Consider the following 13914-nt stretch of genomic DNA (forward strand, 5'->3'; position numbering starts at 1 on the left):
GTCTTCTGCTTCCTCCCAAATACAACCAAAAATATCTAATTAACAAGAGTCGAATTAACGCAAGTCTATTGTACTAACCTATTTTTTATTATTATTACTTAGATTTGTTGAGTAGTTGTCTATAAGCTTTACGACGGTTCATTATCATCATCATCATCATCATCATCATCATCAGCCTTGTTGCGCCCACTGCAGGGCATAAGCCTCTCCCATATTTCTCCAACAACCCCGGTCATGTACTAATTGTGGCCATGTCGTCCCTGCAAACTTCTTAATCTCATCCGCCCACCTAACTTTCTGCCGCCCCCTGCAATGCTTCCCTTTCCTTGGAATCCAGTCCGTGCCCCTTAATGGCCATCGGTTATCTTACCTCCTCATTACATATCCTGCCCATGCCCATTTCTTTTTCTTCATTTCAACTAAGATGTCATTCACTCGCGTTTGTTCCCTCACCCAGTCTGCTCTTTTCTTATCCGTTAACCTTACACCCATCATTATTCTTTCCATAGCTCGTTGCGTCGTCCTCAAATTAGGTAGAACCCTTTTCGTAAGCTTCCAGATTTCTGCCCCGTAGGTGAGTACTGGTAAAACGCAGCTATTATACACTTTTCTCTGCAGGGATAATCGCAACCTACTGTTCATGATCTGAGAATGCCTGCCAAACGCACCCCAGCCCAATCTTATTCTTCCGACTATTTCCGTCTCATGATCCGGATCCGCCGTCACTACCGGCCCTAAGTATATGTATTCCCTTACCACTTCCAGTGCCTCGGTACCTATTGTAAATTGTTGTTCTCGTCCGAGACTGTTAAACATTACCTTAGTTTTCTGCAGATTAATTTTTAGACCCACTCTTCTGCTTTGCCTCTCCAGGTCAGTGAGCATGCATTGCAATAGGGCCCCTGTGTTACTAAGCAAGGCAATATCATCATCGAATCGCAAGTTACAAAGGTATTCTCCATAAATTTTTATTCCCAATTCTTCCCAATCCAGGTCTCTGAACACCTCCTGTAAACACGCTGTGAATAGCATTGGAGAGATCGTATCTCCCTGCCTGACGCATTTCTTACATATCTTTACATTATCTTTCTTAGTATCTTTACATACGGCTCGTCTACACCCTGATTCCGTAATGCCTCCATGACTGCTGAGGTTTCGACAGAATCAAACGCTTTCTCCTAATCAATGAAAACTATATATAAGCGTTGGCTATATTCCGCACATTTGTCTATTACCTTATTGATAGTGTGAATATGGTCTATTGTTGAGTAGCCTTTACGGAATCCTGCCTGGTCCTTTGTTTGACAGAAGTCAAAGGTGTTCCTGATTCTATTTGCGATTACTTTAGTAAATAGTTTGTAGGAAACTGACAGTAAGCTGATCGGTCTATAATTTTTCAAGTCTTTGGCGTCCCCTTTCTTATGGATTAGGATTATGTTAGCGTTCTTCCAAGATTCTGGTACGCTCGAGATCATGAGGCATTGCGTATACATGGTGGCCAGTTTCTCTAGAACAATTTGCCCACCATCCTTCAACAAATCTGCTGTTACCTTATCCTCCCCAGCTGTCTTTTCCTTTAGATAGCTCCAAAGGCTTTCTTTACTTCGTCCGGCGTTACCTGTGGGATTTCGAATTCTTTTAGACTATTCTCTCTTCCATTATCATCATGGCTGTCACTGGTACTGTATAAATCTCTATAGAACTCCTCAGCCACTTGAACTATCTCATCCATATTAGTAACGGTATTGCGACCTTTGTCTCTTAACGCATACATCTGATTCTTGCCAATTCCTAGTTTCTTCTTTACTGGTTTTAGCTTTCCTCCGTTCCTGAGAGCATGTTCAATTCTATCCAAATTACACTTCCTTATGTCAGCTGTCTTACACTTGATTAACTTCGAAAGTTCTGCCAGTTGTATTCTAGCTGTAGGGTTAGAGGCTTTCATACATTGACGTTTCTTGATCAGATCTTTCGTCTCCTGCGATAGCTTACTGTTATCCTGTCTAACGGAGTTACCACCGACTTCTATTTCACACTCCTTAATGATGCCCACAAGATTGTCGTTCATTGCTTCAACACTAAGGTCGTCTTCCTAAATTGAAGCCAAATACCTGTTCTGTAGATTGATCTGGAATTCCTCTGTTTTTCCTCTTACCGCTAACTCAATGATTGGCTTCTTATGTACCAGTTTCTTCCGTTCCCTCCTCTAGCTTAGGCTAATTCTAGTTCTTACCATCATATGGTCACTGCAGCGCACCTTGCCGAGCACGTCCACATCGTCTATGATGCGAGGGTTAGCGCAGAGTATGAAGTCGATTTCATTTCTAGTCTCACCATTCGGGCTCCTCCATGTCCACTGTCGGCTATCCCGCTTGCGGAAGAAGGTATTCATTATCCGCATATTATTTTGTCCCGCAAATTCTACTAATAACTCTCCCCTGCTCTTCGTAGAGCCAATGCCATATTCCCCCACTGCCTTGTCTCCAGCCTGCTTCTTGCCTACATTGGCGTTGAAGTCGCCCATCAGTATAGTGTAGTTTGTTGTCACTCTACCCATCGCCGATTCCACGTCTTCATAGAAGCTTTCGACTTCGTGGTCATCATGACTGGATGTAGGGGCGTGGATCTGTACAGCATTCATTTTGTCCCTCTTAATAAGTTTCACAACAAGAGCTACCACCCTCTCGGTAATGCTATAGAATTCCTGTATGTTACCAGCTAATTCTCATTAATCAGGAATCCCACTCCTAGTTCTCATCTCTCCGCTAAGCCCCGGTAGCACAGGACATGCCCGCATTTTAGCACTGTATATGGTTCTTTTGTCCTCCTAACTGTACTGAGCCCTATTGTATCCCATTTACTACCCTCTAATTCCTCCAATAGCACTGCTAGATTCGCCTCACTAGATAACGTTCTAGCGTTAAACGTTGCGAGGTTCATATTGCAATGTCGGCCTGTCCGGATTGGAATGTCGCACTTAATTGTACTTATTTGCACCTGCACTTAATATTGCCAACTTTTGTTTTTGTGGGTGTATGTTGTGTTGATTACCTTCACATCTATGAATATTTTTGCAACCTGCCTACGCCATATGTGAAACCCAATTCATTGGGGCATTTGAGGTGTTTTAAATTATACAATATCTCACAAGCTCCCATGTAGGCTAGACCGCATTGTAGTAACTCCTCAAAATTTTCACACAGGCTCCTGCATGCGCGAAATCGAGAGGCTGAAACAAATAATTTCCGTAAACTCTATACGTAAAGTGTAGTTGAACGCCAAACATATACATTACCCTGAAATGTTAAAATATGTGATCGAATACATTTTTAATCATAGCAGAAAGAAGTTTCACATATTTGCTGAGCCGCTTTCCTGGTTCACCTAGCACAGTTTTATCGGACACAATTCGTGTACACAACATCTGGCAACACCAATTGATATGGGTATTCGTGCAGGTCTCACAGCTATAAACTGTGCATGCGACAAGCACGCAGTTTTTAAAAAACAAGTGAAGGAATAATTATCATTTACTCATACAAAATCAAACATCTGAAGGATGGAACTCCACGCTGAAGCAAAGTGTTTGCAGCTAGAGAAATGTTAGACTTGCCAAAGGACATCGGGGAAAGACCGCTATGATCACGCCAAAGCCAACCTACATCAACAGCAAGCAAAGAATAACTAGTCTATGTGACAGGCCTTCAACATGCTGTCACATGTCTCACACAAGTAACATGATCAGCATGAAGTACTGAAAATTTGCAGAGGTGTAGTAAGCTTTTGTGGACGTAAATTCTATAATAATAACAGACAAAGAACTACACAAGCTATCTAAGATTGATCGAATTTGGAATTTCGGTAACTGACAAAAATAACGAGGGAGTAGGAGGTCAACAATACAGGCATTCACTCAGCTACCCTTTGCTAGAGAAAGTATTGCATGGTTGAAAAAGAGGAAGGGAGTGAGAAAACAATGAACGCACGTAAGATGCACAGCATGACTGAAGACACTCACTCTGATTTGTTGACATAACAAGAGTGCTATTGCTCAAATTGGATTCTGCACCAATAACCAATGTGGCACAATTGTGAGCAAATCGTGCTGCTGTGGCCATTAAGGCTTGTGAGGAAGCACCATGAGTGTAGCCGTTAGGGTTCACATCACCACAAATGAAGGGGAAAACTAGGAAGGAGCATTACATCATGCAGCCAGCCTTTTCAAGACAACTTGCTGTGAAGCTATTCCCTTTACATTTTCTGTCAGGGAGTCACCAAACATGTGACCACGCTCGGCAGACTTGGTCAAGTGGGCTTGGTTCCTGGTAGGTTCAATTCTACCCGCACTTGTTGAGAGCTTTCCCAACCCCTATGTGCACATTTTCTCCCTATATGCTTGAACAACTTCGGAACAGCTATGTGTTGCAACACCCTTAGTGTGTTGCAACGCATAGGTTTACCATTTTCGTTACAACATGCAAGTGGGGCTGTTGCACCTGACGTCCTTTTTTCGGAAGAGCATTTGCTGAGTGCACTGCTGGAAGACGCTAAACCTTACTGTGACGTGATCACATCGTGTGCTGACATTTCTTTAATTTTGTTACGTAGTGCTCCCACCTGGTTCTTTCCTTCCTCCATCTGCATCACCCTATCACACACTTATTGACATGCAATTAAACAACATTTGTTTCCTAACCAGTGTCCATCTACACTCTGTAGCAATGTTCCAAGCTTTTTTTTGCATCTGGAAATGTTGAGCTCACTCAATTTGCTATATTTTTCACTGTACAACCTGTCTCTGCATTTAGCCCACACCTACAATTACATACACAAAAAAAAATTGAAAGTATAACCTGCTGAACTATCTGCGTACAACAATGCTCAAATCTTTGTAAAAGCCGTCTCCATTCATGGATGCACAACTCGTCCATGTATTTTCGGCAGTGGCTCCATTCTCCACCTCTTTAGTGTTGCTCAATATCTACAACCTTCCGCAGTGTTGTAAAGGACTTCTGTCAAGTGGAGCTCATCGTGATTCGAGTTCAGGTTCGCTGGCGCCATGTGCGCTATTCGCTAATTCCTAACCCAGCAGAAATGCAAAATGGTGGCCCGATGAGATTGGGAGACCACAAAAAAGAGTCAAAGAAAGCGTCACCACATGGGAATGGGGAGAGTGCTGGGTTCCCTAGGAGATAATGAAGCTTTAAAAGGCGGAAAAGTTTGCCTCTAAATGTAGCTTCATGGCAGTGCAAACTATACTGCCGTGAAGCCACACTATAAGTGCAACACGCACTGCCATGAAGCTGCACCTCAAGGAGAAATTCATATGTAATCTGAGCCCTGACTTTACCGGTAAACTTAGGATTACTGGTACAGCTTATATGCGCAATAATACAGTAGTCTAGAGAAGGACAACCAGAAAGACAAGATGTGGTAAAATTCAAAGCTTTGACTCAGTCAAGAATTACAAGGAGAACAGGCAGAGAAATGAAACGCAACATAGGCGAAACCATAATAAATAATTTCCCCAGAAGACAAATGGATGAAATAGCAAACGAATTTAATAACCTGTTTGCTAATACTATTCAGAAACTTAAGGAAAATTCCCCTAGGGGTACAGGTGACATACCAATCAAATCAAACGTCAACTCTGCATATTTGAGTGAGGTAACTGTTTTCGATGTTTGGGATGTAATAAGGTCATTTTCCATTACTAGAATGCGAGGATATGATGGGGTTAGATTTCGTGAGAAATTTTGAACCCTGCTTTTTTGAAGAGTGTGCTTCTATATATTTACTCTGAAGTTGTTAGGACGGGTCAGATTCCCAACGCAATGAAAATAGCTTTGATTAGGTCAACCTATAAAAACGGCAAAAGTCAACAGTGCGAAAACTACAGATCTATAGCAATATTGCGGACATTGCCCTGTGTTCTAGATAAGCTTATGCACAAGAACATGGTTTCCTTTTGCGAAAAGTTTCATGTGTTGTCTAATTCACACAATCACAATCACACTACTAGAGGACTTTGCAGACGTAGTCAACAGTGAAATAGATAAAAATAAGATAGTAATTGGGCTTTTTAAGATCTGAAGACAGCTTTCGACATGTTAGATCAAGAAATACTCCTTGATAAGTTAGCTCACCTAGGATTCCGCGAGCCTTTCATAGAGGTTTTTAAAGACTACTTCAAGAATCGTTATCAGGTCGTTCGAATAAAGCATGGAGCATGGACATAAAGCATGGACATAAAGCATGGAGTCCAACAAGAATCCGTACTAGGGCCACTACTCTTTAATTTGTATGTGAACGATTTAGCCCATCTAGCGCTAAACTCAAGGTTATGCCAATATGCGGATGATACTGCTTTATTATTACCCCATGAAAATGTTAATGAATGTGTTAGTTTGTTACAGGACGATATATACATAATAATGGCATGGTTTGAGAACTGCATATTTGTGAACAAAGCAAAAACACAGTTAATCTGCTTTCACAGCCCGCACAAAAAAGTGCAGCTAACTGCACATCTATTATTTATTTATTTATTTATTTATACTTACTGCAGACCACATAACGTGGTCGAAGCAGGACGGGCATTTTTAACAAATCACATTGAGTATACGGGTGCACATACATTATGTTTAGCATCCAGATACAAATAAATAGCAAAAAGGAACACAATGACTAAATGTATACAATGCTACACGATGGCAAGACGATCGCGCTCTGGTAGAGAATTCCATTGAGACACTGTGTGCGGGGAAAAGGAAAATTTATAAGCATTTGTTTTTGCGAAATATGGCGTTAAAAATCTTGGTTGTTGATGTCGTGTATGTCTCGTGGATAGGGGGGATAAATACAAGGAAGGATCAATAGCGAATTGCTGGTTAAGGAGAGAATTCAGGAAGCCCAAGCGAAATTGCCTTCTTCTGTACTGAAGGGGGGGGGGGGGGGGTATGTTATTGGCTGTCGTTAGTTCCGACGGAGAGTCCACACGACGAAATTTAGAAAAGATAAATCGAACAGCCTTTCTTTGAATTCTTTCGAGTTTATCAATGCTATGTTTTGTGTAGGGGACCCATACTATGCTTGCATATTCTAGCTTTGGTCTGATGTATGAGTGATAGCATAGAAGTTTTACATTTGGTGGTGAATTACGAAGCTTGTGTCTTAGGAAACACAACTTTCTGAAAGCAGATGAACAAATGTTATCAACGTGTGAATTCCAGGAGAGGTTAGCAGTGAACGTTACACCTAAATATTTGTAGTTATCGACATGATTAACTGTAGCTGAACCTAGGGAGTAAGCGTACTGAAAAGGGGATTTTCTTTTAGTTATAGAAATGGAAACTGTTTTTTTTTTGCATTTATGACCATGCCCCACTGGTTGCACCATTGGTATACGTAATCTAGATTTTTGTTTAGTTCTTTTTGATCATGTATGCTGCAAACTTCACGGAATAATATACAGACATCTGTGAACAATCGAATTTGAACCGTTGGATCAATTATATCTACGATATCATTTATATAGCACAAAAATAGCAACGGCCCTAGCACACTGCCCTGGGGCACACCCGACGTGACTGGTAGAAGGCGCGAATTTTGATCCTCGACTGTGACAAACTGCACCCGATTTCTCAAATATTCAGCCACCCAAGCGACCAACACTTGCGGAAGACCAATGTTGTTTAGTTTATAGATTAGTTTGTCATGAGGAACTTTATCAAAGCCTTACAGAAATCTAAAAAAATTGTGTCTATCTTAATATTATTATCAAGACCTTTGGCAAACTCATGCGTAACAGTGACGAGTTGCGTCACTGTCGAATACTTCTTTTTAAAACCGTGCTGAAAACTTGTTAATATGGAGTGTTTGTCAAGGAATTCTGTAATTTGAGTGGCTATAATATGTTCTATAAGTTTACAACATGAGGAAGTTAAAGATATCGGTCTGTAGTTAGATAGTAATAATCTGTCGCCTTTCTTGAAGATAGGAATTACTCGGGCCGTCCTCCAGTCACGCGGCAAGGTTGCTGTTGACAAGGAACTATTAAAAATAATAAAAAAGGAACTTGGTAACTTGGCAACGCATTCGGCATATCGTCGAAGAAACACATTTTTAAGATCGTCAGGACCGCAACATTTTCTCGTATTTAAGTTTAAAAGCATAGAAACCAAACCAGGATATCAAATAAAATTGACTTCGTATGGTTGAAAGGACATCGCGGTAAGCGTACATGGTCCGGATACTGAAAACACGCTATGAAAATAGGCATTAAAATGATTTGCTATATCTTCATAATTTGTGGCTATGCTACCGTCAACTGATATCTTTGAAACTGCTTTCTTGGCTTCACTAAGATAATTCCAGAACTTGGAAGGATCATTCTTTATAAAATTGGGCATTACAGTTTTAAAGTAGTAATCCTTGGCGTGATGCATCGCTTGTGCAAGGATTCTTTGGTGATCGCCGATAACACTGCACTGCGCATGCTGCTTTCTTAGCCGTTTAACTTTTCTCTTTAATTTAATGATTTCACGAGTCATCCAGGGTGTACGCCTATGTGTTTGTTTGCGTTTGCTGGGTATAAAGTTGCTCATACAATAATAACACGTCTCAACAAATTTGTCCCAAAGAGCGCCCGTGTTTGGGGCGCCGTCATCAAAGTCAGCAAGTACGGTTTCCATGTGTTCAAGCACACGAGCATCGTCAGCTCAATAGTCCTTAAAATACCGAATGGGAGATTTTTGGTAGCTACTGTATTTAAGAAGAGGAATTGACACGCTTACAAGTTCATGATCGGACAGCCCTTGTTCCACTAGAATGGTATGTTCTGAAAAAGTTCATGATCGGACAGCCCTTGTTCCACTAGAATGGTATGTTCTGAAAAAGCCCTATTTACAAATACCAAATCTAGAACCGAGCTTGCATGTCCTTTTACGCGTGTGGGTTGTTTGATTATTTGAGTTAGGTCGTGAGCGAGCATGATATCAAAAATGATGTTAGCGTTTTTACTGGCCTGGGAACAGGACAGTCCCTCCCAGTCCACACTTGGCAAATTAAGGTCACCGACCACGAAAATTTTTTTATTATGATACTGTGACATATGTTCTTTGAGCACAGTTAAATACTCCGGGCACGCGTCCGGCGACCTGTAACATGCATATTAGATGAAGCTATGTCCCCAACAGGATAACTGTACGCACAAGCATTCAGAAATGCCAACATCAGTTGTAATCGTAGCTTCTACTACGGGTTTAACAAGGATAGCTACTCCCCCACCTCTAGTAGTTCTATCTTTTCGATATACGTTGTAACATGAGGGAAAGATTTCATCGTCACTAGTTTTCTTTCTCAGCCACGTCTCTGTTATCACCGCGATGTGAGGATCATGCTGCATAAGTATGGTTTCTAACTTATCTATTTTATTAGTCACACTGCGCGCATTTATGTTAAGTAGCCTCAGTTCTTTCCGTTTGGTTACATCTCCGGCTTTTTTGGAGGACCTAGCGATATTTACTTTGGATGTGCTTTCCAGACGAGGGATCTGGTCGCATTGCTCAGTTATGTCTGCGGCAATGGCGCTTGGCTTCGAGCATTTGGCCGTCGGGTTTCGCTTGCCGCCATGCGTCGTTTTTTGCTTCCGTTTTTTTGAACAGGTACTTTATCAATTTTGTTTTCGTCCCAAACGTATGCCTTTTTATTGATATATGACTTATCGTATACCAGCGAGGCTTTCTCACCGTTCCCTCGATTCATTTTGCAGCTTTGCCATAGCTTTCTTCTGATTTCCCGCACTCTTACCGAAAAATCCTCGCCAATAGAGTAATTCGTGCCTTTCAGTTTGCTTCCCTGCTTTAGAATTGTAATTTGGTCTCTTGAATCTAGGAGCTTGAGAATAACAGGCCTAACCTTGCCAGGCGATGGCCGTCCCAACCTATGAATACGTTCTATAGCCACTGGTTCTAGCTCAAGAATACCTTTTATTATCTCATTGTTCACAGCACCCTCTAGCGATTCGGTTTTCTCTTCTTCAGCTTCAGGTAGTCCGTAAACAATGATATTAGACCTTCTGCTTCGGTTCTCCAGGTCATCAATTCTTGCTTCAAGGTAAGCAATTTGCTCCTGGCACGACGTAACCTTAATTTCAAGACTGGCCAAGGTATCTAATTTTTTGTCAATATCAGTAAGGCGTTTTTCTTTTATTTCCCTAATGTCCATTGCAATCTCACTAAGTTGTTTTGCTATTTGTGCGAGGTCAGGGCCGGGGTTAGTTTCGATGTCGCCACAAAGCAGTAGTAACCATCGAACACATGAAGCAGTATCGAACAATGCGCAACATATTCCGGAGCCGAATAACCGTGGGCACGGCAACACCACCAAAAATGGATCGTCAGAACGAAAGCACTTTCCGTATCCTTTGCTTACCTGTACCAATTACAGGAAGGGATTAGATGCGACCCACACCGTGGTGATGCCGCCGTGCCCAGTGCCAGGCAAGTTCGCTGGAAAGCCTTTTATGGCGGAATCCGTCCATATCGTCATCCACTCTCTGGTCACGTGGTAGCACTGTAACGTTTCCGTTGGGTGAGACGGTAGCCTTGCCCATGATGGTGCTTGTAGATTATCCGGTGCTTCGTGGTGATGGAAATTCTGCTCATGCGCCGCTACGACGTTCGCCGGTTCCACGCGCGTGTTTTTGGCAGTGATCAGCAGGCCAAAGATCTGTACCAAATACAGGAAGGGATTAGATGCGACCCACATCGCGGTGATGCCGCCGTGCCCAGTGCCCACTATACTTGCATAGTGAATACTGCATTGGATGTCCTTGCCAAAGTATACAGTATACCACAAAAATAGAGTACCTTGGTGTTATTTTCGATGAATATTTCTCATTTCTCCATCACATACAATGTGTAGTTAAAGACTCCGAGCAGTATGTGCAGTCATGTACAAAATCAGATCAGTATGTGATGTTCGGTTAAGAAAACTCGCATATAAAGCTCTAGGGGAAACCATATTACGATATGGCATTACGATCTACGGAATTGCTTCGCCATATAGGCTAAACGTGTAAAATAGAATAATACAAAAAATAACGAACAATATTGCATACGGAACAAACAGCAATTCCATCGACCACAGTGATCTGATGGCAGAACATAGTATATTTGATGTTAAACAACTTTTTCTCTCCGTGATACTTACGAAGCAATATTTTGATGAATCCTTTAAAACAATAAACGTCAAAACCCGTGATCTGTGCGACTGAAACATTCATTTGGGCTAAAGCATTCACGCACTACGGTAAAAGAACGCGACCATTTAATGTACCGTTCTACTTCAATAAAACACAAGTTCCCAAACTATTGTCATTCAGGAAAATAAAAGATTTTGTGCGTCACACGGTTCTGACAAGTGACTGGGAATAGCAGAAGCAAAACATGTGGCAGGAATTTTCTGATTAACTTTCGCTAGTAATTGTATAAAACAGACTAGAGTATTGTGTTCTTTTTATGTGTATTTTGTTCTTTTTTTACTTTCCAATAGTGTTTGATGACTGCTACTTTTCCAACACATTGACAACTGTATATGATGAAATAGAGGGATTTGCTGTACATTTATTTTGCTGCTGTAATCCCGTAGCAATATGTATTTGCTTAAACTATGGCTCGTGCAGGAACAAATACAAGAAATTAGACGAGCGATGAAGGAACAGGGTGAGGGCATGGAAGGGAGGAGGGTTCGAAAATGTGTCCTTGGGTTGTTCTTTGTTGAAGGCAAATACACAGTGGTCCGCATAAAAGCATCGGTGCTTTCGCGGACTACAGGTTACTCTTTGTGGCGCATACAAGAAATTTATATTTTGCTATTGTACATTTTATTTTTCTCACTTCCTATTGTTCCTCTGCTCTTAGAGCACAAGACTGTGCGGTTTGGGCCAGAGCACTGCCCAGTCCCGCTCAAAAGCATCATCGCTTTGGGGGGCTGAGAAATATTTGACTGTATGTTTTATATTCTAATAAAGAAGAAAGAAAAAAAACAGCCCGCTGCGTTCGTCCTTTTATTGAAAGATGGATCCACTCTTGTCCCTGCCAAGCACATTGCTAAGGGCCTCGGGGTCGTACGTCTCAGAGTACTTCTGATGCACCTGTCGGGAAAGAGATCAATGCTCATTATAAAGTGGCTTTGTGATATCTTGGAGGCTTGCACGAGGCTATGTGGCTTTCACCAAAGCCTGTGATTCATCCTTGGCATCTCTAGTGCATTGACACGGAGGAAAAGTAGTTCGTCCGCAACACACAAAGCAGTTAACTGCCACTTTTTCAACATCACAGTTAGAAAGCATACAGAATGCCTTATAATGTTGTAGTACTATCTGTCGGCATTATCGAGAGTAAGAAGCAATAATGTCTATTAATATAGGCAAACATTTTATAAACACTTACGGGAAAGTAACTTCTTGAAGAGAAATTGGCTTTATCTTCAAATGTCAGAGTTATTTTGGGTGTGAAATATATTTTTTTTTGCGCTTGTACTTAGCCAAAAATACAAGATATATGAATTTATGTGGTACTGACGTCACTCCATGCGTTGAGAGTGGCTCACCGCTTACAAAATAGGGTGCCTTTTGAAAGACAATTATTCTTCGCTTTTCATGACGAACTTGTCCCAGAAGTTCACAGGAAAAAATTAGTAATAAACGGTGTGTGAGCTCATGATGATTTTCTGCCTTTAAAGATGGCACAAGCTATAAATAACTTTGAACAGCATAAAACACATGCATACCGTATGCTGCTGTAGGAGGGACAATAACACAGAAAACAGATGAGTGAACTCGTTTTATGTATACGCGTGTCTGGAGACAATACAGCAATGGATGGGAAGGCATGCGGTAGAACTTGACTGTCATAAACGGCCTCCAGCAATTAACAGTCACATTTACATTCCTGTCTCTCGAAATTAGTAGCAGCTGTACCACATTGTCAAGGCTCAGTCGTGCTGACCTTAGGTATAATTTTCATGTTTTGTCAGGGCTACATCTTGCGAAAATTTCTGCCCCATTTCCACTTATGCTATAGAGGCAAATGATTAATCTAATAATTGAAACATTTGGATAATTTTCAAGTATCAGGTTTTTACTACGCCAATCTATTGTCTGGGGCATGAAATAATGCATTTTTAAGTAGCTTTTTTTTTGGCTCTTTGGCTATTTTTGTCCCTGGTGCCCTGAACAACAGCGTACCACTGGTGTTCAGTGGTAGATGGACAGACTTAGAAAGGAACACGTTCGCTTGCACTCTCTTGCTCCCTCCTATCTCTCTCTATAGCTGGCTCTGGGACATTTTTGTTCGCTAGCTCGTGTATTCATTCGTGCTATTTGCTTACATTGGCAATCATCATCAATGGTCTCTGCACAATCTTTTTCTTCTGACCACGCCTGAATGCCTGTGCATACCTACCAATCTCTGAACATTAAACTTCGCAAAAGTCCTGCAGATAAGACAAGATGGGCTGGGCGGGGGGGGGGGGGGGTGCGAGGGTATCGCATACATATTTAAAAGCCTCCCCTGAGCACACACATTTCTGTGGAATAACATTGCACTTTAATAAGCATAATTTATTTTGAGACACAACATGCAAGCATCGGCAGCCTTGGAATAGCATAGACTGACGAACAAAACATTGTTTTTAAATCAGAGCATCTTTGCTGTTGGTGACTTGGCCTGCTTCAGGAAATTCTGTTAATAAAGTCGCTCTAGGTGCTGCTCTGGCATATACGGCATCTTGCATGACCAGAAAGAGGCAGTAAAGGTACCATTCACAATATATATTTTTTTTCTTGAAAGAATTTATCTTTACAATCTTGCCACTGGCCCCATCTTTCAACATGTTTACAGAATTCAT

The 13914-nt window shown here is 41.5% G+C and overlaps 1 protein-coding gene and 1 pseudogene across 1 annotated transcript in view; both read right to left on the reverse strand.

Moving 5' to 3' along the window:
- LOC126544074 (ryanodine receptor-like) overlaps window positions 1–13914 on the reverse strand; it is a 318567-nt gene that overhangs the window by 270076 nt on the left and 34577 nt on the right. The window lies entirely within an intron of this gene.
- Window positions 1–13914, reverse strand: part of LOC129380685 (ryanodine receptor-like) — a 35336-nt pseudogene that overhangs the window by 21056 nt on the left and 366 nt on the right.

This window comes from Dermacentor andersoni, chromosome 10 (assembly GCF_023375885.2).
Source record: "Dermacentor andersoni chromosome 10, qqDerAnde1_hic_scaffold, whole genome shotgun sequence".
NCBI classification, from domain to species: Eukaryota; Metazoa; Arthropoda; class Arachnida; order Ixodida; family Ixodidae; genus Dermacentor; species Dermacentor andersoni.